Source organism: Hypanus sabinus, chromosome 2 (genome assembly GCF_030144855.1).
Source record: "Hypanus sabinus isolate sHypSab1 chromosome 2, sHypSab1.hap1, whole genome shotgun sequence".
NCBI classification, from domain to species: Eukaryota; Metazoa; Chordata; class Chondrichthyes; order Myliobatiformes; family Dasyatidae; genus Hypanus; species Hypanus sabinus.
This window is the reverse complement of record NC_082707.1, coordinates 90574262-90600510: the sequence shown is the minus strand read 5'-3', so window position 1 is coordinate 90600510 and position 26249 is coordinate 90574262. Positions and strand designations below refer to the sequence as shown.

The window sequence follows — 26249 nt, the reverse complement described above, 5'->3', positions numbered from 1 at the left end:
AGATTTACTAGAATGGGAAATGCCGCTGACCATTTCTTCCCCTCTCCCTTGCCAGAACACATTACCTTGCTGCAGCAGTCATGCAACCCATTCGCCTGCAATATTGTGGCCCCAGCTGTTTTATGTCCCAGTACACAGAGGTATACCCCAGCAGGTAATGGTTACCACTGCAGCAACCCAAACATACCAGGAGTGAGTGGCCACTTTATTAGATACTGGAGAAGAAACAGCATGCTATCCACCTCAACGTTTGACATGCTGTGCATTCAGAGATGCTCCTCTGCACACCACTGTTCTAACACGTGGTTATTTGAATTACTGTCGCCTTCCTGTCAGCTTAAACCAGTCTGGCCTTTCTCCTCTGGCCTCTCTCCTTAATAAGGTATTTTCACCCACAGGACTGCAGATCATTGTTTTTCTTTTTGTTTTCCCTCAGTATCTCTAAGCTCCAGAGACTGTAGCATGTGAAAATCCCAGCAATTCAGCAGTTTCTGAGATACTCAAACCACCTCATCTGGCACCATTCCATGGTCAAAGTCACTTGGATCACAGTTCTTTCCCATTCTGATGTTTTGTCTGAACAACTGAACCTCTTGGCCATTTCGGCATGCTTTTATGCTTAAAGCTGTTGCCATATGATTGACTGATGGGCTACTTGCATTAACGGACAGGTGTACTTAATGAGTGGCCAACCGCAGATAAAATTGCTAACTTTGTGGGTTTAACTACCTTTGAAAGAAAACTTGCTTGGCTCACTGGCAGTGTTGTTAAATGTTACCCTACATGAACCAAGATCCTGTGGCAATGCCAAGCCCACAGAATCGTAAAAATACTCATCTCCTTCTCAGTGATTCCTACACCTCTCTAACCACTCTACAAATTACTCCAAGCCCCTAGTTTTTAACCCATCTGGAGAGGGGAACAGCATTTTCAGTTTATTAACTCCAGGCTCTTAAAGTTACACTCAGCCTCCTCTGTTCCAAAGAAAATATCTGTCTTATTCAATCTTTCTGCTGGAATTGTCCACTCCCAGGAACAACTTTGTAAATCTCTTTGGACTCACTGTGATGCTGTCACATCTTTACAGTGATGCAGTGTACAGGCCTGTACACACTGTTCCGTAAGAAAATGACAAATGGCTGCGTGCCACTTGGCCTCTAACCTATTCAGTCATGTGATGAGATCAAGTCTGACCATGTACCTCAGTGCCTCTCTCCAGAACTAATCCAAATCACCTTTATTTCCTCAACTTCAAACACCATATTGAATACAAATCAGTGGCTAGGCTCCAAACTGTTCTTGAGAATCCCAAAATTACTACCATTAGGTGAAGAAATTTCTCCTCAGTATTTGCCCCATATGTCTAATGCACTTATTCTAGATATCCCAGGCCTTGATAAATAACAGCCCTACCTGGTCAAGACCCCATAAGAATTTCATGTACGCCAATGAGACTGCCTATCCTGCATGGTGTCTAAAACTTTGACTGACTTCTATAGATCATCATATCATCACAGCCTGGCATGGGAACACCAATGCCCTTAAACAGAACCTACAATTAGTGGATACTGCCCAGTCCGTCACAGCTAAAGCCCTCCCCACCACTGTCCATCACCAGGGACACCCCCACCACCCAGGTCATGCTCTCCTCTCACCTCAGCCATCAGGAAGGTGGGACACAACCTCAGGACCCACACCACCAGGTTCAGGTATTAATATCCATCAGTCATCAGGCTCTTGAACCAAAGGATTCAACTTCACTCACTCCCAACACCGAACTGTTCCCACAACTTTTGAACTCACTTTCAAGCACTCTTCATCTCATGTTCTCATTATTTATTGCTTATTTATTATTTTTGTTTTTCTCTTTGTACTTGTACAGATTGTTGACTTTTGCACACTCAGTGTCTGGCCTGTAAGTGTAGTCTGTCACTGGTCCTATTACCGTCAATGGGTTTGAGTATGCCCGCAAGAAAAAGAACCTCGGGTTTGTATATGATGACATACATGTACAGTGGCATGCAAAAGTTTGGGCATCCCAGTCAAAATTTCTGTTACTGTGAACAGTTAAGTAAAAGGTGACCTGATTTCCAAAAGGCATAAATTAAAGATGATACATTTCTCTAATAGTTTAAGCAAGATTACTTTATTTCCATCTTCTACAGTTTCAAAATAACAAAAAAGGAAAAGGGCCTGAAGCAAAAGTTTGGGCACCCTGCATGGTCAGTACTTAGTAACACCCCCTTTTGGCAAGTATCACAGCTTGTAAACGCTTTCTGTAGCCAGCTAAGAGTCTTTCAATTCTTGTTTGTGGGATTTTCACCCATTCTTCCATGCAAAAGTCTTCTCGTTCTGTGAGATTCTTGGACCACCTTGCATGCACTGCTCTTTTGGAGTCTATCCATAGATTTTCGATGATGTTTAGCTCAGGGGACCATGAGGGCCACGGCAAAACCTTCAGCTTGCGCCTCAAGGTAGTCCATTGTGGATTTTGAGGTGTGTTTAAGCTCATTATCCTGTTGTAGAAGCAATTCTCTTTTCATCTTCAGCTTTTTAAAAAAAAGACGGTGTGATGTTTGCTTCCAGAATTTGCTGGTATTTAATTGAATTAATTCTTCCCTCTACTTGTGAAATGTTCTCCGTGCCACTGACTGCAACACAAACCCAAAGCATGATTGATCCACCCCCGTGCTTAACAGTTGGAGAGGTGTTCTTTTCGTGAAATTCTGCACCCTTTTTTCTCCAAACATACAGAACCTTTGCTCATTACTGCCAAAAAGTTCTATTTTAACTTCATCAGTCCACAGGACTTGTTTCCAAAATGCATCAGGCTTGTTTAGATGTTCCTTTGCAAACTTCTGACGCTGAATTTTATGGTGAGGATGCAAGAAAGATTTTCTTCTGATGACTCTTCCATGAGGGTTATATTTGTGTAGGTGTCGCTGCACAGTAGAACAGTGCACCACCACTCCAGAGTCAGCTAAATCTTCCTGAAGGTCTTTTGCTGTCAAACAGGGGTTTTGATTTGCCTTTCTAACAATCCTATGAGCAGTCTTCTTGGTCTTCCAGACCTCAACTTGATCCCCACCATTCCTGTTAACTGCCATTTCTTACATTACGAACTGAGGAAACGGCTACCTGAAAACGCTTTGCTATCTTCTTATAGCCTTCTCCTGCTTTGTGGGCATCATTTATTTTAATTTTCAAAGTGCTAGGCAGCTGCTTAGAGGAGCCCATGGCTGCTGATTGTTGGGACAAGGGTATTTATAAAGCTTTGGAATTTACTTACCTGGCCTTTCTGAACGACAACTGAACAAGCCATAGCCCTAACAAGCTAATTAAGGTCTGAGACCTTGGAAAAAGTTATCTGAGAGCTCAAATCTCTTGAGGTGCCCAAACTTTTGCATGGCGCTCCTTTCCTTTTTTTTTCCACTCCAAAATTGTACAGAACAAAAATAATACACTAATCTTGTTTAAAATGTTGGAAAGAATGTTTCATCTTTAACTTTATGACTTTTGGAGATCAGTTCATCTTCTACTCACTTAACTATTCACAGTAACAGAGATTTTGACCAGGGGTGCCTAAACTTTTGCATGCCACTGTATTTTGATAATAAATTTTCTTTGAATGTTATCATTCTCCCAAAGTCAAAAGTACAACAAACCTGTCAATCCAGGAATCAAATGTGTACCCTTGGGTAGGATACCAAAATTGCAGTTGGCCATCACCAGGCTGCTGTACAGTTGCAACAAAACATTTTTACATTTGCGTTTAAATCCTCTCGCAATAAATAGCTAATGTTCTTAATTTCCTGCAGTGGCTGGCATTAATTCTCACTACTTCCAGCAAAGACATCCAGATTCTCCGATTACCAACACCTACCAAACTCATCACTTGACCTACTCCTTTATCAATTGACTTCCCTTTCTTTTCCACTTGCCACAACCATCGAATTATAGTCATGATTTGTGAAAGCCCTGTATTCCCCCCCCCCCCCCGTACACTATAGAATTTGAAATTTTCTCACATTCGGAATATTTTGCACAGGTTTAGAATACAAGTCCATGTAAAGAGCCACTACACTATTGGATGCTTAGCTTCTGGGAGAGTTCAAAAAATAAAATTAGTGTGCTTGATTGTGGCATTTGACATGTTGAAGTCTGAACGATTAGCGGAGTTGCAGGGCTGGACATTCAATGCACAGAATAGTTGGTGCACAACTGATACTGGATCTTCAGCAGATCTTCGGAGAAGATGGTGTGTTCGAGGAGCACGTTAAGTGCTTACACTGCAGTAGAAGGCCTCGTCACTACCTGCACTGTCAGCACTTTGGCACTACTCGGACAGATGGCCACACAATGGTTTCCATGACAACAGATTTCTCCAGCGGCTTTGGTGAACCTTCCAGTAAATCACGGGCCTTTCATTACAAACCAGTCAAATCACCTTACAGCAGAAAATGGAAGTAACCCGTCTCAGAGGGGAAGGCAGGTTAAAAGGAGCTCGCTGATGAAATAGGTGTTAAATAAAAATGCTTCCAAATTAAGCTTCAGACTGCTGTGTAAGCCCCGCACAGACAACAGACTGTAGTCGGTACAATTGAATCCAACAACTGCCCCAAGTCCTTTTCCCAATGACTGATCAGCAAGTAATTAAATTCTACTTCTTTTGTTTCATCCCTTCCTGTTCACCCACCAGAAGCCTCTCTTCATGGGATTCGGCCCTTCTGTAGGGGTGTCTAATCCCTTGCCACTCATCACATGCATTACCAACCAGACACGAGATGGAGTATCAGGAGCAGGAACCACAGCTGACATCACCCACCAGGTCTTACAATGCTCCGACGGAAATCATGCACACACCAGGATTTGAACCAGACTCTTCTTGGCCTAACTTGATAATTCACCTATCAGTTTACACAAGAGGACCACTAACTTTTTGTTGGGCTTGGAGGCTTGTGTGTCTCAATGACCTAGAGAGTGATGTTGGCTGGAGTCAGGGAGTTGTGCTTTGTCCTGTGGTAGGGTCACCCATGCCAAACAGGTCAAAAGGTCGAGGCCAAACTATTTAGTCCGCCACAACACGCTGGAGGAACTCAGCAGGTTGGGCAGGTCCACCAGTCCTCTGGGCAAGGTGGCGGTGGGGTGCTCAGCTGAAGGCTAACAACTCTGACTTGGTCAAAAAGAACTTGTTACGGAAACAGTAATGAAGAGTCCTTCTATATAGACAGAGATGGAGGACCTTCATTGTTGCCCGAAGTGCCAGTAGCGTAACAGGCAGTTAGTTAAAAACTAGTAACTGGCATTTTAATATGCAATGAGTTACCTGCCATAAACTTCAACGGATGCCAGTAAAGTCGGTGCCTAGTTGGACTAACAAGAGGGAGGGGTATTGGCAGTGGGAAATATTACAGTAATCACTTCATTTTTTTTTTGATAATCATGCAACCAGAATTCTCACGCAGCCAGCAAAACTTTAAGGATATTAAGCATTTTTTTTCTAATGATAATGAGTTCAAACAGTTTATCTTAAGGTGCTATACAAATAAATGTAACATTTTTATATTTACACATGTAGGCAGCGCAGCCAAGGCTGATTCGCAGCCACATCCTCTTTGAAGAGGTGCGCCTCATGCGATGGTGAACAGTCACTCATTTGATATACTTTTGGTTTATCTTATACTAAAGCTACCTAGCCTGAAAATATAAATTGCAACATAAAACATGGTTATTTGAAATGCTAAAGAGATGACATAAAGGAAATCTACTTTAGTTTATTCTTAGAATATCTGATTTTTTGTGCAATTCTCATACATCTAGCAACCCTAGATGTTGAATGACCGTAGTAAGCATTTGTATGTCCTTCCTTACCCCACCTTACCAAAAAAAAACACGTTAATAACACTGTGAACAAGTGGCAGATAAGCTCATGGGTCTTACCTGTTGGTGAACGTCATAGGGGATGGGTCATCACTGTTGAAATTAATTGCAATACTCTGGTCTGAAGAATAAAAGCAATTGTGGTATTCATTGGCTTTGAACTCAGTATAAGTCCCACTCGCAGACTCGGAGGACATACCGCAATGAAAATCCAGTGCAGCCTCAAGGGAGTGCTGAACAGTAGGTGGTGTCATTTCTCAGGTGAGATAATGAATCAACCACTATTTTCTCATGTGGCTCTACAAGACTTGACAGCATTATTTCAAAGAGCATGGGAGTTCTTCCTATTAACTTAGCCAGCGTTTATCAGATTACCTGTTCCTCATCAGTGCCCTTTAAGAACTTAATATTGTAAAAAAAACTCTTCAGGAACCCCACTTTTCGTCAGGATCATCTCAAAGTCATGAACACATTTTCTTAAAAAAGTCATTTTCATAAGAAAGGTATTTTCATCATTACCTGTTCTCTTTTTTTCCCGGGATCACGTCGACACAAACTTATTGAAAGAGGTGAGGGTTTGGAGAACAAACCTCACCCGAGAAAAGTTTTGTGCACTTATTAGAGGGAGAAAAAGACACTTCACATTAGCATTTCCGTTTGGCCCGCAAGCTGTTAAAGGATACTTCTGTTCAGTCAGCCAAAATATCCATCTGTCCCTCAGATAAAACATCTGCCGGAGAGTAGGGATACCCTTCCCCACATGATGCACAAGAAGTCATGACCCTTCTCAAGATGCATTGATCCCAAGCCCATCCGGTGAAGCCATTTCTCAGTGACTCAACGGGCAGATATCCGATTAAAAGGAGCATGTAGGTCTCTGTCCAATGCTTAGCCTTGCTGCAGTTCTCACGCTTGGAAGGGGAAGGAGAGAGGCAGGTTCATTGTCCATTGTGCAGCCTACCCCACCCAAACCCATCACAGCCCCTCAGTAACCTCTCCACCCTGACCCTAACAAAGGCTACTCTGGCAGCATCAATCATCATTGTCATGCAGACTAATGCAGAGTGCATTCCAGGGCCAGTCAGAATTCAATGGAGCCTTCAGGGTCAGTGCCCTCTCCCTGTGGGCAGGGGCTTCTGTGTGCACAGCTCTCGAGCAGTGGCTTACAGATGGCCAGAAAAAGCAGGAGCTGAACAATGGACTGTCAAGAGTTCAGAGAGAGAAAGAAACTCCACCCTCCCCTACCAACTCACTCACCCCACCCCCATCCGATTCAAAAACAAAGCTACCAGCAAATAAAGCGAGGGGCTCAAACAATGCCTCAGCCTCTCCAGGAACACTACTGCACACTGCAGTATGACATGTAATTTTTATATATGTGCTCCGAGTAATGTATTTCTCTGTCCTGCCCCCAGCTTAGCGTACAAGTTTAAAAATACAAGGATTTGGTTTTATACAGTGCCTTCCGCATACCCAAAACACTTTATGATTAACCAATTTCCTTTCCAAACAAAATCAGTTGCCCAATTCCCCACCACATGAGGTAATGACTAGATTATCCGTTTTTGGTGGCAATGAGAGAAATGTCTATCTAGGACATGTGGAGCTTACTTGCCCCGCAGAGTCAATGGGATTATTTTTTACCCGAGGATAGAGGGGATGCTCAACTTGTACAGCTGGTGCCTCACAGCAACAGAGATTTCAGTTCAATCATCAGGTGTCGAGTGTGTGGAGATTACATGTTACCCCGTGACCACTTTGGAGCGCTGGGGGAATCCTGCTTCCTCCTGCATCCCGAAAGTGGGAGCACGGAGAGATTAAACGGATGCTGTAAATTGCTTCTACTGTTCAGGTAAGTGGTAGAATCTGGGCAATGCTGATGGACACGGTGTGGAGCAAGCGAGAGAGAAGTGACGCCTTAGACCTATCGGCCTGCGCTCTTAGAGGAGCATCTAAGTACATAGCTAATCAGGTCCCACGTCCTGTCTGATAGTTAACCCCAGCTGATTCTTGCAAATAGCCCCATCTGGTCAGAGGAGAAGAGGCATAAAAATCTGTTCAAGAAATTCACCTCACTTGGAGATCTGGAACTTTTACCCTGTGAACTCCATGTCAATTGGGTAAGGGAAGGTAATTTTGGGGAAGTGGGGTTCATTGAGGGCACAGAGGAAGGAAGAAAAAGTTTCAGAAGGGAGAATGCAAAAGAGGAAACAACAATTTCAACGATAATATCCGATTAAATAAATATCTCAAGGCACCTAAAATTTACTGCAGATGGTCCAAAACTTGATTAAGGAGTTAGTACTTCAAAGAAGATTTAGAAAGCATTAAGAGAATTCTAGAGTTTAGCTCTTAGCAGCTGAGTGCACAATGGCCAGAAGAGAACAATTAAATGCAGGTCAAACATTAGACCACAGCAAATATCCCAAGGGTTAAAGGGCTCGGGGAAAATGTTGACGAAGGTAAGGCAGTGGATGTAGTCTATATGGACTTCAGCAAAGCCTTTGACAAAGTTCCACATGGAAGGTTAGTTAAGAAGGTTCAGTCGTTAGGTATTAATGCTGGAGTAATAAAATGGATTCAACAGTGGCTAGATGGGAGATGCCAGAGAGTAGTGGTGGATAAATGTTTGTCGGGATGGAGGCCGGTGACTAGCGGGATCCTCAGGGATCTGTTTTTGGGCCCAATGTTGTTTGTAATATACATAAATGATCTGGATGATGGGGTGGTAAAGTGGATTAGTAAGTATGCCGATGATACTAAGGTAGGGGGTGTTGTGGATAATGAGGTGGGTTTTCAAAGCTTGCAGGGAGATTTATGCCGGTTAGAAGAATGGGCTGAACGTTGGCAGATGGAGTTTAATGCTGAGAAGTGTGTGGTTCTACATTTTGGCAGGAATAATCCAAATAGAACATACAGGGTAAATGGTAGGGCATTGAGGAATGCAGAGGAACAGAGAGATCTAGGAATAATAGTGCATAGTTCCCTGAAGGTGGAGTCTCATGTAGATAGGGTGGTGAAGGTGGCTTTTGGAACGCTGGCCTTTATAAATCAAAGCATTGAGTACAGAAGTTGGAATGTAATGTTAAAATTGTACAAGGCATTGGTAAGGCCAAATTTAGAATATTGTGTGCAGTTCTGGTCACCGAATTATAGGAAAGATATCAATAAATTAGAGAGAGTGCAGAGACGATTTACTAGGATGTTACCTGGGTTTCAGCACTTAAGTTACAGGGAAAGGTTGAACAAGTTAGGTCTCTATTCATTGGAGCGTAGAAGGTTGAGGGGGGATTTGATCGAGGTATTTAAAATTTTGAGAGGGATAGATAGAGTTGACGTGAATAGGCTGTTTCCATTGAGAGTAGGGGAGATTCAAACGAGAGGACATGATTTGAGAGTTAGGGGGCAGAAGTTTAAGGGAAACACGAGGGGGTATTTCTTTACTCAGAGTGATAGCTGTGTGGAATGAGCTTCCTGTAGAAGTAGTAGAGGCCAGTTCAGTTGTGTCATTTAAGGTAAAATTGGATAGGTATATGGACAGAAAAGGAGTGGAGGGTTATGGGCAGAGTGCAGGTAGGTGGGACTAGGTGAGATTAAGAGTTCGGCACGGACTAGGAGGGCCGAGATGGCCTGTTTCCGTGCTGTGATTGTTATATGGTTATATGTTATATGGTTAAATTAGAAAGATAAGCAAGGTAAGATAACAAAAGGAATTAGAAACAGCATTGAGAATTTGAAAATCGGATTAGTTTCTTAACTAGGAGTCAGAAGGCAGTAAGCAAAGATCATGGGCAAGGGTGGCAAGTCACAGATGACCAAAGGTTTAGAGAAGAATAATGAGCCAGAATAGAGATCTTGACCAAAGTGACGAGAGTTTCTGCCAGTTTGCTTGAGCAGGTGGGAGGTGGGAAATAATACTCAAGCTGGAAATAATAAGAAAAATACAAAGATCTGCAGGTACTTAAAATCTGAAATTAAAGTAAAAGATCGAGCAGCATCTTTGAAAAAAGTAACGTTTCAGGTCTGCAGCCTTTGTCACAACCATTTGAAGCACTGAATGTTCTTTCCAGTGATGCTTGCCTGATCTGATGAGTGATTCGCACATTTTCTGGGACTTTTTTGTTAAATTGTACAATCAGGTTCTGTATCTGATTCCGACCCAGGGTGAGAGATGGATTAGCTGGCAAAAGTCTATGATGGAGTTTGAAGACCGTCTGCCCGTCAAGTATTTGGAAGACAATTCTGTTCACATGTCACCCGGCATTGGATAAGCTGCCTGAGAACTGGTGCGGTGAGGAAGAACGTTAGAAAGATCAACGTACACAGGCAACCGAATGCTGCCAATTTGAATGGTGTTCACAAGATATGGAGTGGGGACGGGTGCCTTCCCAGGACAGGTCCTTATGGGAAACTGTGCAGGAAGGAAAAGGCAGACATGGAAGAGGACAAAACGAAGGATAGAGAGGATACCCTGAAGGAAATAAGAGGAAGTGGAGAGATAGTCATCCACCTATACCTACCTCTGACAGCAAGTTATTCACATTTGTAGTTCTAAAAACTATCAGCACTTGATGGCATTTCTTGGGAAGACATTGGAGCTGGTGAGCAGCAGCTTGTGTTCTGTGCTCTGTGAATAAATGTGCATGGTGTTAAAATGAACTGGAATGCTGCTATACTTCCAATACTTACAGTTAATTTCCCCCACAGTGGTCACCCATCAGAGAGAACGAATATCCGCAAGGTATAGACAATTCTCATTGAGGGTTTTGTTCATCAAAAGAGGACTCTGCTCTACACCACAGTAGTCCATGCACCGCAAGCTTTTTCACATGCATGTCACAGAACAGACAGCAGGCACTCACAGGCCAAACACTCCAGCAAAGCATAAGTGTGTCAGCACGAGTCAGCATGCCAGGAGGGGACCTCAAGACAATCAAATCCACATCACTCCTTCTCCCCATCATCCCCACCCACACCCCCTCCCTGCCAATATTTCAACACAGTTCAACACTGGGTATGTAATACGTCCACAGTGCGCCCTGTTTGAACCACAGAGCAATACCTCAAATCAGCCCTCCAGTGATGCAGGGGCTTTGGGCTGCTGAGTGCAGAGACGGCCCCCGAGGGCTCAGTCACGGATACATAAACTGGGTAGACTCTACAGGGCAGGAGCCACACACGAGCAAAACTGAGCACCCTTCAAGATTCAGCCTCAGCACACTACACCTGAAGTTCACACGCTAGAGCATAAGATACAAAATACAAAACCTATGAGCTGCAGCAGTCTGCTTCTTCGACTGTCTGTCGTGCTCTACTTCAGCTAATACTTCCCGCAAGCAGACATCGTTTCCGACTTTGAGATGCGGGCAACACAGATTCATCCTGACCTCAGGCACCATGTCTGTTGAGATCCACCTCTGAGCATTGCCTGGACGCCCTGGTAACTTCCACGTCCCGAAGGTAGTGTGGGTTGACTGCCTCCTGTAGAAGAATCAGAGAGGAGCTCATGGTTTACAGGAACACACACTAGCAAAACATATAAACTTGATGGGCTGAATGGCATTCCTCCGTGGAATCAACAACAGCCACAGTAACGCAGCGGTTATCGCTGCACTATCACGGCTCGGAGTGCCGGAGCTCAGTTCAGGTGCCGCACGTACGGAGGTTACACACTCTCCTTTTGACCATGCAGGATCTCCCCTTCCCCACCCCCCCCCCCAAGGCACTCCGGGTCTCCTCCCACAGTCCAAAGACACACCATTCGTAGGTTAGCCGGGCATTGTAAATTATCCCGTGATTAGGCTGGGGTTAAGTAGGTGAGTTGCCGGGCACGCGGCTCGTTGGGCTGGAAGGGCCGTCCTGCGCTGTAGCTGGAAATAAATAAAATAAACTTCCCACAGATGCTCCAGTGTGCTCCCACATCCAAGCAGGTGTGGGTTGGCAGGTTAACTCTCTGCAATAAATTGCCCCTAAAACATAGTTGAGTGGGACACTGGGTACGTTACAAATGAAACAAAGGGGGAGAATAAAGTGGGATCAATGGAAATGAACAACTGATGGCCAGTACTCAGTGGGCCGAAGAGTCCATTTCTGTACTCCAGACACCATGATTGTACCGAATCCTACACCAGAGGATCAAGCCAACCATGCACTAGCAACCCAGAAGGATCATGGATTTAAATTTCATTTAACAGTAAGTGCTTTAGTGATGTGAAGCTAATCTAAAAGACTAGAATAAAACAAGGGATCAGGAGCACGAAATGTGTGATCATCCCCACCTCCCCCCGGCCACTACTTTCTCCTTCAGCCTGATCCTGACTGATCTAGTAGCAACATGCTTGGTCATAGTTTTAAACCTCAGCAAGGTGCCAAAAGGGAGCAGAATATCTGGTGCCAATTTTCAGAGAAGAAAAGGAGATTCAGTAGAAGTATGATGGAGGTGTCGGAGAACATTGTCAATAACCATCTCACAGCCAGCACTAGCAAGGCAGATCAATAATTTATGTGTCTGTTGAGCAATTCAACCAATACTTGCTGTTAACATTAATCCCAAATTAATTTTAAGTCAATGTAACATTTCAGTCTGCTGGTCAGTAAATTCCAGGCCTAATGGATGGCTTGTATCAACAGGCCTCAGGCTTTGTTGATGAACACAGGCATTGCTCTGGCAATGCAAGGGAGAACACAATGGCCACGTGTGCGTACACAAGGGTGAGCTTTGCACCGAGTCGTGTGGCAATGAACTGCAAATGTTCTTCATCAGGCACCTGACATGCAAGCTCTCGAGTTGACATGTGACTAAAAAGAAACCAAATCCTCCCCAATAGCAAACTTCGATATACTCAATCTCAGAAATTTACTACTGTGAACTTTACAGCCCTAATGGGAACTTATGAAGTCATTAGGTTAGCCAGTGAAAACAGTTACGTGAAAGAGAAAATAAAAAGTATATTTTACAAATGGAATAGCTTTTAAAGAATATATCTAACTGGCCAGATAAAGTTGGGTGGGGTGATTGACAGGGACCCTGGTTTATCATAGTTTTCAAAAGGCATTTCAAAAATGCCACATAACTCCAACTTTTTTTTAATTGGTTGTGGTAATATTATAAATTTATAGTTAAGGAGAGCAAATGCAAACCAATAATAAGTTCAGGGAGCAGGATATTACATATTAAAAAGATCAGTTAGGATGACCTCCACTATTTCTAATTCATATTAAGCATCTTTGAATCACTAGATACCGAGCACATTGGAAATGTGACATCTGCAGGATACAGGAGGCCACAAGGATTAATTTGCCTCTCCAGCTTAATACCACGTGGTTCTTCTCTGCACACAGTCCCATCTCATACAGACACCTTCACAATATTTCTCCCCACCTTTGGTTGTAATACACTGCCCCTATAACATGTTTCCCAGAAGAGTTCCTCAGTGCCACCAGTTCTCCTGTCAGATGGTCATGGATGTAACTGCCCCAGGTATCTCGCTGAACCTCCAAAATGTTACAGGTAGAGCTTGAGACTTAAGTCCATGGGCCAAAGTTTTCACAAAAAAGAACATACAATGAATAAGAGACACGCCACTGAAGTGGGCTGGGACAACTCATGGAGGTTGGGAGTGGTGGCAGATGATTGGAAATAGCCTGAGACAATGAAATCAGGTCACAAAGACACTATCTGCCTACTAGCCCTGAGCTTGGCCCTGAACAGAAAGAACCAACTGTACCGAACTGGAAAAGCAGATAGAGGCGATACACAGACACTAACCACAAGGTCACTCAGCAAGTTGTCACCGACAGCTCAATAACTCTCAGTAGCTATGTCCCTCCTTACAGGAAATAGCGAGCTAGGCCGACCATTAAACAGCTCTTCCCAGCACCACGGAGTGTGAATGAGAGCAAGATGGGAGAATGAAAAAGGAAGCGGAAGTTGTTGAATCAACAACCAATGTCAGATACGAAGCAGAAGTCTGTGCTGAGGATACGTCAAAGCTCAATACTATCATCACAAAGGTTCTGTGGGGCAAGACCCCAGTCCTCTCACTCTGGTCCTGGGTAACACTCTTAAATGGTTCAGAGCATAATATTAACGACGTTGATGCTTTGTAACAATATTTGCTGGTTTAATGGCTCAATTAGGTTTTTGTAAACAGGAAAAATTCTGCAGATGCTGAAAATCCAACAGGAAAGCACTCAAAGTGCTGGAGGAACTCAGCAGGTCAGGCAGCATCTATAAATGTGAATGAACAGTCAACATTTCAGGCCAAGACCCTTCTTCAGGAACAGGAAGGAAAGCGGAAGACACCAAAATAAAAAGTGGGGGGGGGGGGGAGGGAAGAGGGGAAGCTGTAAGGTGATAGGTGAAGCCAGGTGGGTTGGAAAAGTCAAGGGCTGCAGATGAAGGAATCTGATTGAAGAGGAGAGTGGAAAAATGAGAAAGGGAAGGAGAAGACCCAGGGGCAGGTGAGAAGAGGTGCAAGGTTAGAGTGGGAACTGGGGGCAGGGTGGGTGGAATTTCTACCAGAAGGAGAAATCTATATTCATATCGTGTTGGAGGCTAACCAGACCCAAATGTTTTGTAGATTTGTATTCCTCTACAAAATTTTCCAAAAAATCAACACCCACCTGTGTAAATTGCTACTATTCCAAGGAACAAGCAATTCCTAAGATCTGTGCTAATGCAGCAAATAATCACAATTCCCTTCATGGTTACAAGTGATCCTGTGTGCTCGTATCACCACCCCAAGGGGAGGATGGTATCCAGAGGCAACAAGGCAAACTTAGTAGCCATCTGACTTCAGTCAGAAGTTCAAGTTCGACACACACACACACACAACCGAGCATAGCATTACCTGAGGGAGGCTGACTGACTGAAGTGCAGTCTTTTAGAGCAGACCACAGACTCATCTCCTTTACCTGGTATGGCAGCTTCTTTACTGTTGTTCTATTAACGAAGCAAATTAAAGAGAGACTCAAACCAGAGCCCTGTCTGCTCAGTAGGAGTCGTTGAAGGGACCGAGGCATTTTACAAAAGGGCTCGGTGGTCCTCCACTGTAACCCAGGCAATATTCATCAAATCTTCTCTGGTACCATTCACACTTTGAATTTGTATGTGCACCCCAATATCTGAACACTTTATTCCTAGCCCTGTGATTGGGGTCAGGGTAATCATGTCAAATCTAATTTAATTGACACTCAAACCATAGGTGGATACAGTCAAATGACACAGGATTCCTCTGGGGCCAAGGTGCCAAAACATATTGGAGAGTACTGACTTATTAAACAATGTATTTTGACCTGTAAATTGAGTTTTAATCAAGAAAACAATGAAAAAACAAAGAAAGTAATTCCCTGATCATCCTGAGCAGGCTAAGATTGGGAAAATGAATCGCAAGCATTGGTCTGGGATAACCAGCCCACTGGGCAGATAATAAGCACGACTTGGGTTACCCCGGCAACATTTGAAGAGTCTGGCAGAATTTACCTCACTGAATAGCCCTCAACGGCTGGCGCCTTAGTACCAGAAGCCTAGAAGACAGATCATCAGGAAATGGGGAAGATTTACAAAGCTAAATGCTAAGTCAACTCCTGTCAGCTCCACCCAGTCAACCCATCGGTTGTCTTGTATCTACCACCCACTGAAAAAAAATTATCACCTCCCATACTTGCAAGAAGTTTCACACAGCTAAACATAATTTAACAAAAGATTACACCAACCTTCCTCTACTTCCATCTTTATTCTTCTAACATTCCTTCTCAATCCCCCAAAACTACAGCCGTTTGTTTTTTAAAAAAACAGGTGCTTCCTTAAATAAGACTCCCCCAGAACATCCTCAAGTCAACAGGCTCTAAGCTGTTCTTGTACTTAAGAGACTGGCCCAGCCAGCTCTTGATGATTCGGGAAGGTTGTTCCGTGTAGGCTGAAGATTCCCCAACCCAATGTGTCCAGGCTAGATGCCAGAGGTTCTTTTGTACCGGGTTCAAACGATGGCCAAGTGGGTGGGATGTCCTATCACTCAGGTTGTGTGCTTGAGCGCAAAAGATAGGCAACAGGGAATGTGGCAGTATTGGGGTGACACCTTACTGATTAGGATGTACACTGAGGCTGCATCATCCTTTTTATAGAGATACAAAGTTCCCTCAGCACTTCTTCAAGAACACTTTGTCGAAGAACTAAAAACTGACCAGGGCGCAACATGGGTGCAACTGACCATCTGGTCAACATCCTAATTAAGCTTGTGAGTGCACTTCTGCAGGTTCATCTGCTGCAAGGGTCACTAAAGGTACATAATAAATGCATATTCTATATATCTATCGCCCACTCCAACCAAAACTTAACAACATCCAAACAAACCACGTGTGCAAGAAGTCTAGGATTGCCCTTTGCTATGTTGTCCAGTTCCTGTAAATGATTGACAGCCAGTTCTTAGATGCAAATCAGTCCTTGTGTCGTTAACCTCTGCTTCAGTAGTACAGCCAGCAGAGCTGTTGCCTCTCAGTTCTGGAGGCCCAGTTCCAATGTTGACTCCAGTGCTCATTGTGTGGAGTTTGCATGATCTCCAGGTGACCATGCAAGCTTAGTCTAGGTGCTCTGGTTTCTTCTCATGTCCCAAAGGTAGACGGATTTGTAGGTTAAATGACCACTACAAATTGTCCTGACTGCAGTTGAATCACAGCAGTTTTGGTAGGAAGAATCGTGTGAACTATTTTCTAAATGGGGAGAAAACTCAGAACTTAAGAGGTCCAAATGGACTCGGGAGTTTTGGTTCAGGTTCTTTGATATGTCGAAAGGGTAAGGAGGCAAATGCAATGTAGTATTCATTTTGAAAGGGCTAGAACATGGAAGTGAAGATGTAAGGCATTAGTCAGACCACACTTCAAACATTGAGAGCAACTTTGGCCCAGTATCACAGAAAGATGTGCAAACCCAAGAGCGGGTTCAGAGGAAGTTCACTAAAATGATCTCAGGAATGAAAAGTTTAGTGTCTCTGGACCAGCACTCAATGGAGAAAGATGGATCTCTTTGGAACCTAGCAGATACTGGAAGGCCTAGATAGAGTGGATGTGGAGAGAAGATGTTTCCATTAGTAAGGGTGCCAGTGCCTCAGAGTAAAGGTACAACACTTCCAAACTGAGATGAAGATTTCTTTGGTGATGGTGAATCCGTGAATTTTGCTGCTGCTCCACAGGGGGCTGCAGAGGCCAAGTTTTTGGGTACATTCAAGGCGGAGGTTGGCAGGTTCTTAATCGGGGGGGGGGGGGGGGAGAGGTTAATGGGAGAAGGCGGGAGAATGGGGTTAAAATAAAAACTATGATTGAGTGAATTGAGTGATATAGCAGATTAGATGAGCTGAATGGCCTAATTCTGCTCCTTTATCAAACTAGTGTAGCTAAAAAGGCCAGTTTCCACACTGAATGACTGAAGATTACATTCTGCAGCATACCCAACTTGTTCCACCATTTCCTATTTAGGCCAGACACAGTAGAAACCCGTATCAATGCACTGACCTTGGTAGCCACTGTATTTTTCCTCACCTAAACCACAGTCAAGTACCAACACGCAAGACCACGCAGCCCCTTTCTTAATGCCACACTTGCACTAGGTTCTTTCCTCTTCCTTGCCCACAGCGAGCACACCTATAAACAACTCACTGACTGCTGGCACTATGCCAGCAAGCAGCCTTGAACTGCTCTACAACAGAAATATTTATACAACAAACACCACTTAACCATGCCCTGAGTAACTCAGCACTCCCTTACAAGTGTCCTTAAATTCTCGTGCTGCCAACTGGGAGCCGAACAATGAAGGAAATCGCGGATTTTGTTCTAGAAATAAGTCAGGGAGTGGATTTTGATATACTGCAATAGTGAGGATAATAATGGGTTGAAGGCCAGGTAACCAAGCTGCAGTTTCAGGGATCCCTGTTTGTCCTAACCCCAGATGCTATCTGTGTGGAACCTGCACATTGTCCCTGCGAGCATCCTGTGGATGCTCTGGTGTCCTCCCACTCCCAAGGATCAACCAACAGTGTAGGCAGCTGACAGGAGAATCAGAAAGAGTTCAGAAGTTTATGAGAGAAAGTGGTTTATGATAGGGGGAACGCATTGAAAGTGAGTATAAACTTGGCGGGCTGAACGGTCTCCCGTTCCAGCACAAGAAGTACAAAATTTTTTAAAAAGGGAATAATGAGATGGCCCAGCTATGCCAGATAAGAGGAGCCAAGATTTACAGAGCAATGACTCAGGCCCAGAGAGAGAATTTCTCACCCCCCCCCCCCCCCCCAAAAGATGCTCTCTGTGCAGCCGCTCTACCCAGGGATGAACATGAACAATACAAACAGAAAAAGAAGGGGAGCCCTCCACAAAACCTCAGGCACAAACAGGTCAAAAACTGCCATTTCCCAACCTTAATCTGAACCCAGTTGATCATCATACAAGGCAAACAGTGAGGATTATATAATTTAAGAGTTAGGAGATAGGCTCAAAGCAACTCCCTACACTCCTACCACAACTTCAGATTGCTCAGCTAAACAGGTGAACAGGCGCACAAGACCGAAGCACCAAGTTCTGTGTCCTTTCAGAACATGCACGAGAGGAGTGCAGAGATAAATCCAGAATTCACCAACATTGGCCTCCTCTCAATGTTCTGCCTGAGCTTTATGATCAAGGTCACACCACAAGAAATATTCCCTTCTGAACCTTCTAAATTAACAAAAGCAAATGACCTGAATGAGAATCTAGCAGCAAGGACTAGCACTAGCTGGGACCCAAAAGGAACTGATGGGTAAAGTTTATGCTTCCGGGGATTCTCCAAAATGTACTCCTTATTCAACCCTTTCATGTCCCCGGCTACCATTATACTTATTTATATAGCGACACAGCACGGAATAGACCCTTTTGAGTCACTCCACCCCAACAACCCCTAACAAACCAAATTAACTCCAACCTAACCATGGGACCATTTACAATGACCAATTAACCCACCAGCTACACCTTTGGACTGTGGAGGAAAGCAGAGGACCCCGAGAACACCCAGACATTCCACAGGGAGCAGGTACGGAGACTCCTTACAGAGAACAGTGTCAGAATCGAACGGCGATCTCTGGAACACCACGAGCTGTAACAGCGGCACACTAACCACAGCACCACCGTGATGGATGTCAACACCTCCCCACAAACATAATGGAATTTCTTGCATCTTAAGGGGCTCCCCAGCGTGGTTCTGAGTGCACTTGGGAGTCGACCCAGGTAGCAGGTAGTGTTCCAATGAGGGACAGCATCTAGGGTGCATGACAGAGTTACCGAGAACACATCACCGGGGAGGGCTGTTCCACAAAGTGCACAATATGACATACGAGTTTAACCAGGAGCAAAATAAAACCGCAACAACCAGCACTCACCTCCTCTGATCTACTCCAGCCATTCCATTCACCACACTTCTCCTTGGTGAGAGTGTCCGGCTCAATCTGGGAAGCAAATGAAATAAGAAAATAATTGTCAAGATAGACTCCAGATTTTCCATTCAATTGTAGTCACTTTTGTAACAGTGCAACAAATGAGCCTTAGTACTGTGGTTTGCTAAGCTAATGAAGGGGAAAGGATTCAAGTCACATCCCAGAGATTTGAGCATGGAATCTATATTGCACTTGTTCCATCACCAAAACGGTTGTATATTAACCAGCATCATGCCTGCCTTCCCAGCTGGCCAAATGGTCAGTTCTTAGCAAATGTCACTTAAACACACTGCTGTCTAAGAAATAAGGTGGTTGCCAAAACATTTATAGCTGCAAGCATACTTCAGCTGCAAAGTTCTTTGACAGATAGATTTGCAAAAGACAGAGAAACTTGAATTTTGTATCGCGCGGTACTCAGCAGAACCAATCCCTGTACACATTAGGCAATGCTGGATGAGGCTCAGTAATCCCGATCCTGCCCTCTGAACAAACAGCATCAGTACTTGTGTGTGGCTCACTGGTCCATGGGCAAAGTCACCAGTAGACAGAGCATCAACACCAGAAGAACGATGTTCTGAGAAGAAAGGTAAACAGTGGCAGCCCAGTTCAAGTAGATGCAACACTCAACAACATGCAAATCCTTCATGAGTTTACCCAGGTACTAAATGTCAAATGGATCAAATAATGTCTGATGCAACTCGAGTAAAGGTGTCCAGACAGGAAGACAGGACAGAAGATAAAAGCAACACCTTCAACCCAAAATTTCTATGTTGATCACAACGCCAAATCAATGTGAAAGGCTACAAATTATTAAATTCAAAACATCTCCTAAATTCAAAATCAATACATGGTCATCATTCCAGTGGGATCATCGTAGTGAAAGACTAAATGTTTACATTCTGATGTTTGCACTGATTTGCCATTCTGTGTTTGTTCTGCTGGGAGGAAGAGGTAAATGAAGGAATATTAAACCGATGGCCAGTTGAGGCACAGTTAACCTTGAACAAGTGGATACCAAGACCCACCTTCTATCGTACTAGTCAAAGATCAATAGAGCACCCAGATCTTGGCATTCTGTACTTGAGTTGCCAGTCTCCCAACCAGAGTAAGCTGTTCTCAACACTTTATCCTAATTTATCCCGTCACAGTTAATGTTTCTGCTTAGAGAAACTGAGCTGAAGAGGTTACCAAGAAACAAATCCAGAGTAAAAAATTAAAGTCAATCATGAAACAAATTAAACAAGGATTATATAAAACTGGGGATATTGACTAATACGGGTATTTGAATTCATCTCCCCACCCCCAAAGGACTAATACCAGTGGAGATGAGGTCGGAGGAAGAGCAAAGAATATATAGCGGTACAAGTGAGTGGTGGGACAGAGGCTGGTGGGGGACAAGAGGAGCCAGCCCATGGAACACTTGGAACTGGATGAGATTGGGGATGGGGTTGGTTGAGAACGGAGACGCAGGAGACATGCAAGCCTGTGGGTGGAGAACACCAGGGATGTGGGTTACCAGACACAGGGAAAATTCAGTGCTCATCTCATCAGGTTTTAAGTTACTCAAGCAGAATATGAGATGTTTTTCTTCCAGTTTGCATTTGGCCACTCTATAGCAACGGAGAAGGCCAAGGACAGATGCATCCATGTAAGAATGGGAAGGAAGGTTAAAATGACATACTATCAGAAACTTGAGATGCTTTTGCAGATACTGTGCAGATGTTCAACAGTCAACTACTCTTCACCTCGCTTTTCCAACATAGATCACAGGGTGAGCACTGAAAATAATCTGTCAGGACTGGAACTGAACTTCTTTTCCTGTACCTACTTGCATCAGTACGTGCAACTCAGAATATCGCTAGGGTTATCCCTACAGGTCTCTGAACAACAGTTTCTTTTACTGCATATCATTTCATATTTTTAAAGGATTAACCCTTGGCCTTAGTATGAAAGTAGAGCAAAATCAGTGTTACCAGCTCTGATCTAGGACAGAATGAAAATAGTCTGGGCCAAACCCAACTGAACTTAGTGAGTCAACTATTAACATTGGTTGTATGCAACTGTTAAGACAAAAAAAAAACAGCAACACAAAGGATAACAATTCTAACTACTATATTAAATTCCTTGCTCACTACCTCAATTTGACTCATTCCTCTCCCCACTTTTACTGGTACTGAGAACTAAACAGGGTTAAGTGCATTATAGACAATAGGTGCAGAAGTACACCATTTGGCCCTTCGAGCCTGCACCGCCATTTTGAGATCATGGCTGATCAACTACATTGTCACAGTCCAACTTAAAACAGAAGATGCAAGTGGAAGGAAGGATGCTCCATTTGACCAAATATTAGCTCTACATTTCATAACCAAAAAATACATATTGATTTAAATAGGTTCCAGACCACCAACTCTACCCACCAGACTGCATCTTTCACTTTTCCCCTCCCCTCACTTTTTCAGCTAAAAAAGGCTGCCTGCTCTCCATAAGCAAAAGCACTTCAGCAGTGGGTATTCTATGACAACGCACCAAGTGCTGGAGGAATTTAGTAGGCTACTAAACATTTGTGGGGGAGAATGGACAGTCAAGGGTTCTGTACTGAAAGAGGAGAGAAAGCCAAGCTAAAACAGTAGAAGGAAGGGGTTGAGCTAGTAATGGCAGGTGATCCAGGTGAAGGAGGATGAAAGGCAGATGAGGGAGAGGGGAGAATGGGAATGGCATCAGAAGATGGGAGGTGATAGGTCTAAGTAACAAAAGGCTAAAGATATGGAATTTGCTAAGAGGAAGGTGGAACACGTAAGGAGATAAAGAGAACCAGGTATATCAGAAAGAAAGAGTAAAGGGGAAAGGGATATAGGGACAGAAGGAGAAGTTACTAGAAGTTTGAGAATTTGATCTTAATGCTACCAGGTTGGAGGATGCCCAGGATGAAGAATCGGAGGTGCTGTTTCTCTAGTTTGCATGTAGCCTTGACTTAGCAATGGAGGCAGAGGACAGACACATCTGCGAGGGAGTGGAAAAGGAGAACCAAAATGGATGGCCACCTAGAGATCCAGGTGCTCAGCAATTCTGTGCTTGGGCTTCCCACTCTAGGTTCACAAACTAAGGTCACAGTAAGTCAAGTAAATCCTATCCAATGAAGCCAACCCACTCTGACTCAGCATTCTGCTGCTGTCTGCTGTCTAAAGCAGGATGTTCAACAGTCAAAACATTAGAAAAAACACCAGTTGGAAGGTTGCTGATATTAATAAAATGTTCAACAGGTACAAAATCTTGTTGAGACAAAGATGCTAACCACCACTTAAGTCTCAACTAAGTTGTACTGCAAATGTTGTCATTGCCCTCAGCAAAGAGAGAGGAGTGAAATGGGTGTGGCAAAGAGATATTAGTGAAGAGCAAAGATTGGGGAGCAGAAAGAAGGTAGGTGTGGAAAGTTTAAGAAATTTCACTTTGGGTCAAACATTCCAAGTGGTATAATTCAAAACTCTGAATACAGGAAGCAGAAGGCTCCAGCAAACTCCCTCCACATTCCCAGATATTGTTGTTTTACACTGTCCTTGTGAACACAGCATCGAACCAAGTTGGAAGGAAAGCTTCTGCATCGTGGCGGGTGGGGGGTGGAAAACTACTGGACTTTCATACAAAGGGAGTCACACAGGCTCAGTCTACACCTTCTCCCCTCTACGACTACTGTTCAATACTATTACAGTAAAGAAATCAACCAAAAAGGCAAACAATGCCAACACCCTTACGCAAACCCCCTTGGAGAGCAGCCACAATGGACTGAGGTCTCTCAGAAAGGCAGAGATCTCTCAGAAAGAAACCTCCAAAGATTAAATGGACATCTCTAGAGTAAACTTTTAAAAAGCACTTCACAATTTACGTTCCAAAGTTTCACATCCTATTTTTACATATCACATTATGAAAAGCAGATCTCACGAGCAGAAACAAGTTAATGGCCAGTTAATGTTACTGAAATAAAGATGGTTGAGATATTATTATAAGTTGATCAGCAAGTTTATTCTGAGTTTAGGCCAGCAAAGTTCAAGGGACTTTCAGATCCTGCTGGAGCTGGTGTGGTTGGACACCATGATGGGTTTTAACAAGGCACTATGGAACACTAAGTTGAGGTGCATCACCAGCAACCCAAGTTCAACCCTGACCTCAGATGCCATCTGTGTGGAGTCTGAACACTCTCCCTATCACATAGGTATCTTCCTGGTGCTCCAGTTTAACCCACCATCTGTAGGAGATACTGGTTGGTAGGTTAAAATCCACTGTAAAGGTGAGTGGAGGAGCATGGGGAATGTAGAGGGAATAGAGAGTGATAGAACACTACAGCACAGAAACAGGCCCTTTGGTCTGGGTTGAACCATTAATCTGCCTAGTCCTCTGGAACTGCACCTGGTCCATAGCCCTCCATATCCCTCCCATCCACACACACATCCAAATTTCTCTTAACAGCATCCACCATTTGTGATGGCAGCTTATTCCACTCTTATCACCCCAATAAAATGGGGGTAAAATTAGCATGAAATGGGAAGTTAATGGTTGTCCAAAAGCTTGTTTTGGACTGTATGACCCCCATGATGGTGGGGTCATATCCTGCAACCATGATTTGTTTGCAAACCCCACTGGCGTATCAACTCAAACCCAATCTGAATTCTTTCACATCTCAAGTCACGAACTCTTTCAACAGAGCTGTTGAAAGGGATTCCACTCCTTGTTTGGTGTGTGGTAATTCAAGGCAGGCCTAGAGCCACTTTACCCTGGAGACCCCTTCCAAGGACTGTAACTTGGGAGGTGAAAAAGGAGGAAAAGAAACCAGTGCACATCACAATGCCAGAAATTAGACAAACAGCATCCTGTGGCCTAGAGTCTAGCTCAAAGGCTAGCAAGGTATCATCTTCAGTAAAGAAAAAGTAATTATTACAAAACAGTTGGCTACATAAGCTGAATTGTCAATAAAATACTTGTAACCATTGCCCAACCCCTACCTTGAGTGTAAAATACAGCCAGCAAAGGTTACAGGTGAAAAGGCTTGCTCGTTGTAATTGCATGGTACACAATCAAATACACAATCACCCAATACACAAACAATTCCACTTAAAGCACACCAGATGCTCTCACCTACATTCCAGAATTAATCTCTCAAATCACAATGCATCACAGCTCAATTTTAAGGGTGCTCAGTCGGAAGGTGAGGTCAATCCTGCCATTGGAGATTCCAGCCAGAAGCAGCACCTGTAGAATTAAAGCACCTCTCAGCCAATGGTTTATGGCCAATTACAGGACCATTAGAGAAATGAGGGGTTCGCTTCACAGCACATCTTCAGCAGTTACTTACAGACCAATCTCAACCAAGAAACCAAATGTGCCACAGAAATTCGGCACTGAAACGAGCACGTGGCTCCGAAGGGCCAAATTCGCACTTCACAAGTAAAAATACAATTGGTGGGGTCCGTCTTTCTCACCCTCAAGTTCTTCCAAAATTTAAAAACCTGGCAGAAAGGGAAAAAAGTTCCTAATCCCTAAATTGGTTTCGACAAAAAAAAGGAAACGCTTTGCAGTTAACTTTGTGCTCAGTTCATGTGCGTTTAAGGACAAGGAGCTGGGTAGAAAGGCGCGCGTATGTTGTGACTTGAACGTACGGTTAGTTCCGGAGGAGGGGTTCAGATTTTACAACTAAATTTCAGAGATTTTCCACCACCCCTCCCCCATTGCTTTGGCTACATTTCCCCTTTCGGTTTCACGTTCTCTTCCCTATCCACCCATTTCCCCCCAGCCTCGGGCTCTCGTTGCTGCATTTCCTACTGTCTTTGTTTCTCTCTTCGGAAGAGAGGGGGGCTTGGGGTGTGTGGGGAGGGGAGAGAAAGGAAAGAGGTGGAAAGACAAATAGGGGAACACGGTAAGGCCACAAGCCGGAAGAAAGGACTGCTGCAACTCAACTTAACAAAAGTGGCGCACTTCAGCCCAGCGTGTACAATCTCTCAGTGTGTTTGGGGGGAGGGCTGGTGGAAGAGATTTTGTTTTTCAATAAGCAAAAGAACAAAACGTTTTTTTTTGCGAAATTCAAACTAAACACAGCCGTCGTAATACACAACAAAAAACCCACCCACCGCGCCAGAGACCGAAGGTAATAATTCTTTAGCAGAGCGAGACGGTCCACGTGTTTGCAGCGACCAGCCCGAAACTTACAAGCCGCGAAACTTACAATGTCCGAACCTTCTACAATGTAACGCGGGGCGGGAGCAACGCAACTTCGGGCACAGCAGCCTTGCCGTCCCCTCGCCACTTAGCACCCCTTTCCTACCCAAAAAAGGTGGACAAGTAAAGGGGAGGGGGTGTCCTCACCGTTAATACTCCGCCGTCCCTTGTCGTTAAAAAAAAAACTCCTTTCAGAATTTCCTTCCGTCTTTCTCCGGATTTATTTTTGGCTTGCGGGAATAAAGTATGTGACAAAAACAACAAAAAAAGGGACAAAAACTGAAGATACGTGGAAATAGAGAGATTCAGGCAGCAAACAGTAAAAAGGAGGGAGGAGGGGTATAACGCAGTGATGTCATGGGCTCGCCAATCAGTATGCAAAAATCCAATCGGTTCCCATTTAATTTCATGGTTCAAGATACAAGGCTTCCCGACCTCACGGCACTGGAAGGGCTCTGAAGTCGCTATTGCTTTCGAAATAAAACCAGAGGCGGCTCGAAACTCTTATCTTCGTTTCGGGAATGTTAAATTAGTCGCCGCCAGAATATAGACAAAATACACAAAAGTTGGTTTTATAGTTCTAGTGGGAATTTCGCACAGCATCTCCCTTGAAAATGGATGGTTCAATAACTTGCCCGAATTCGTTCCTCAACAAAGAAGTTGCTATAATAAATAGAGCGAGGAGTGTTAAAGACAATTATTCAAATCTGT

General features: G+C 43.9%; 1 long non-coding RNA gene across 1 annotated transcript; it reads right to left on the bottom strand.

Annotated features, from left to right (window-relative positions):
- Nucleotides 1-5805: 5805 nt before the first annotated feature.
- On the bottom strand, nt 5806-25947 carry LOC132381154 (uncharacterized). Its single transcript, XR_009507958.1, has 5 exons — nt 25686-25947; nt 19281-19346; nt 11268-11361; nt 10401-10507; nt 5806-6791 (listed from the first exon to the last, which is right to left on the bottom strand). It is a non-coding gene; the product is annotated as an uncharacterized LOC132381154 (long non-coding RNA).
- Nucleotides 25948-26249: the final 302 nt, after the last annotated feature.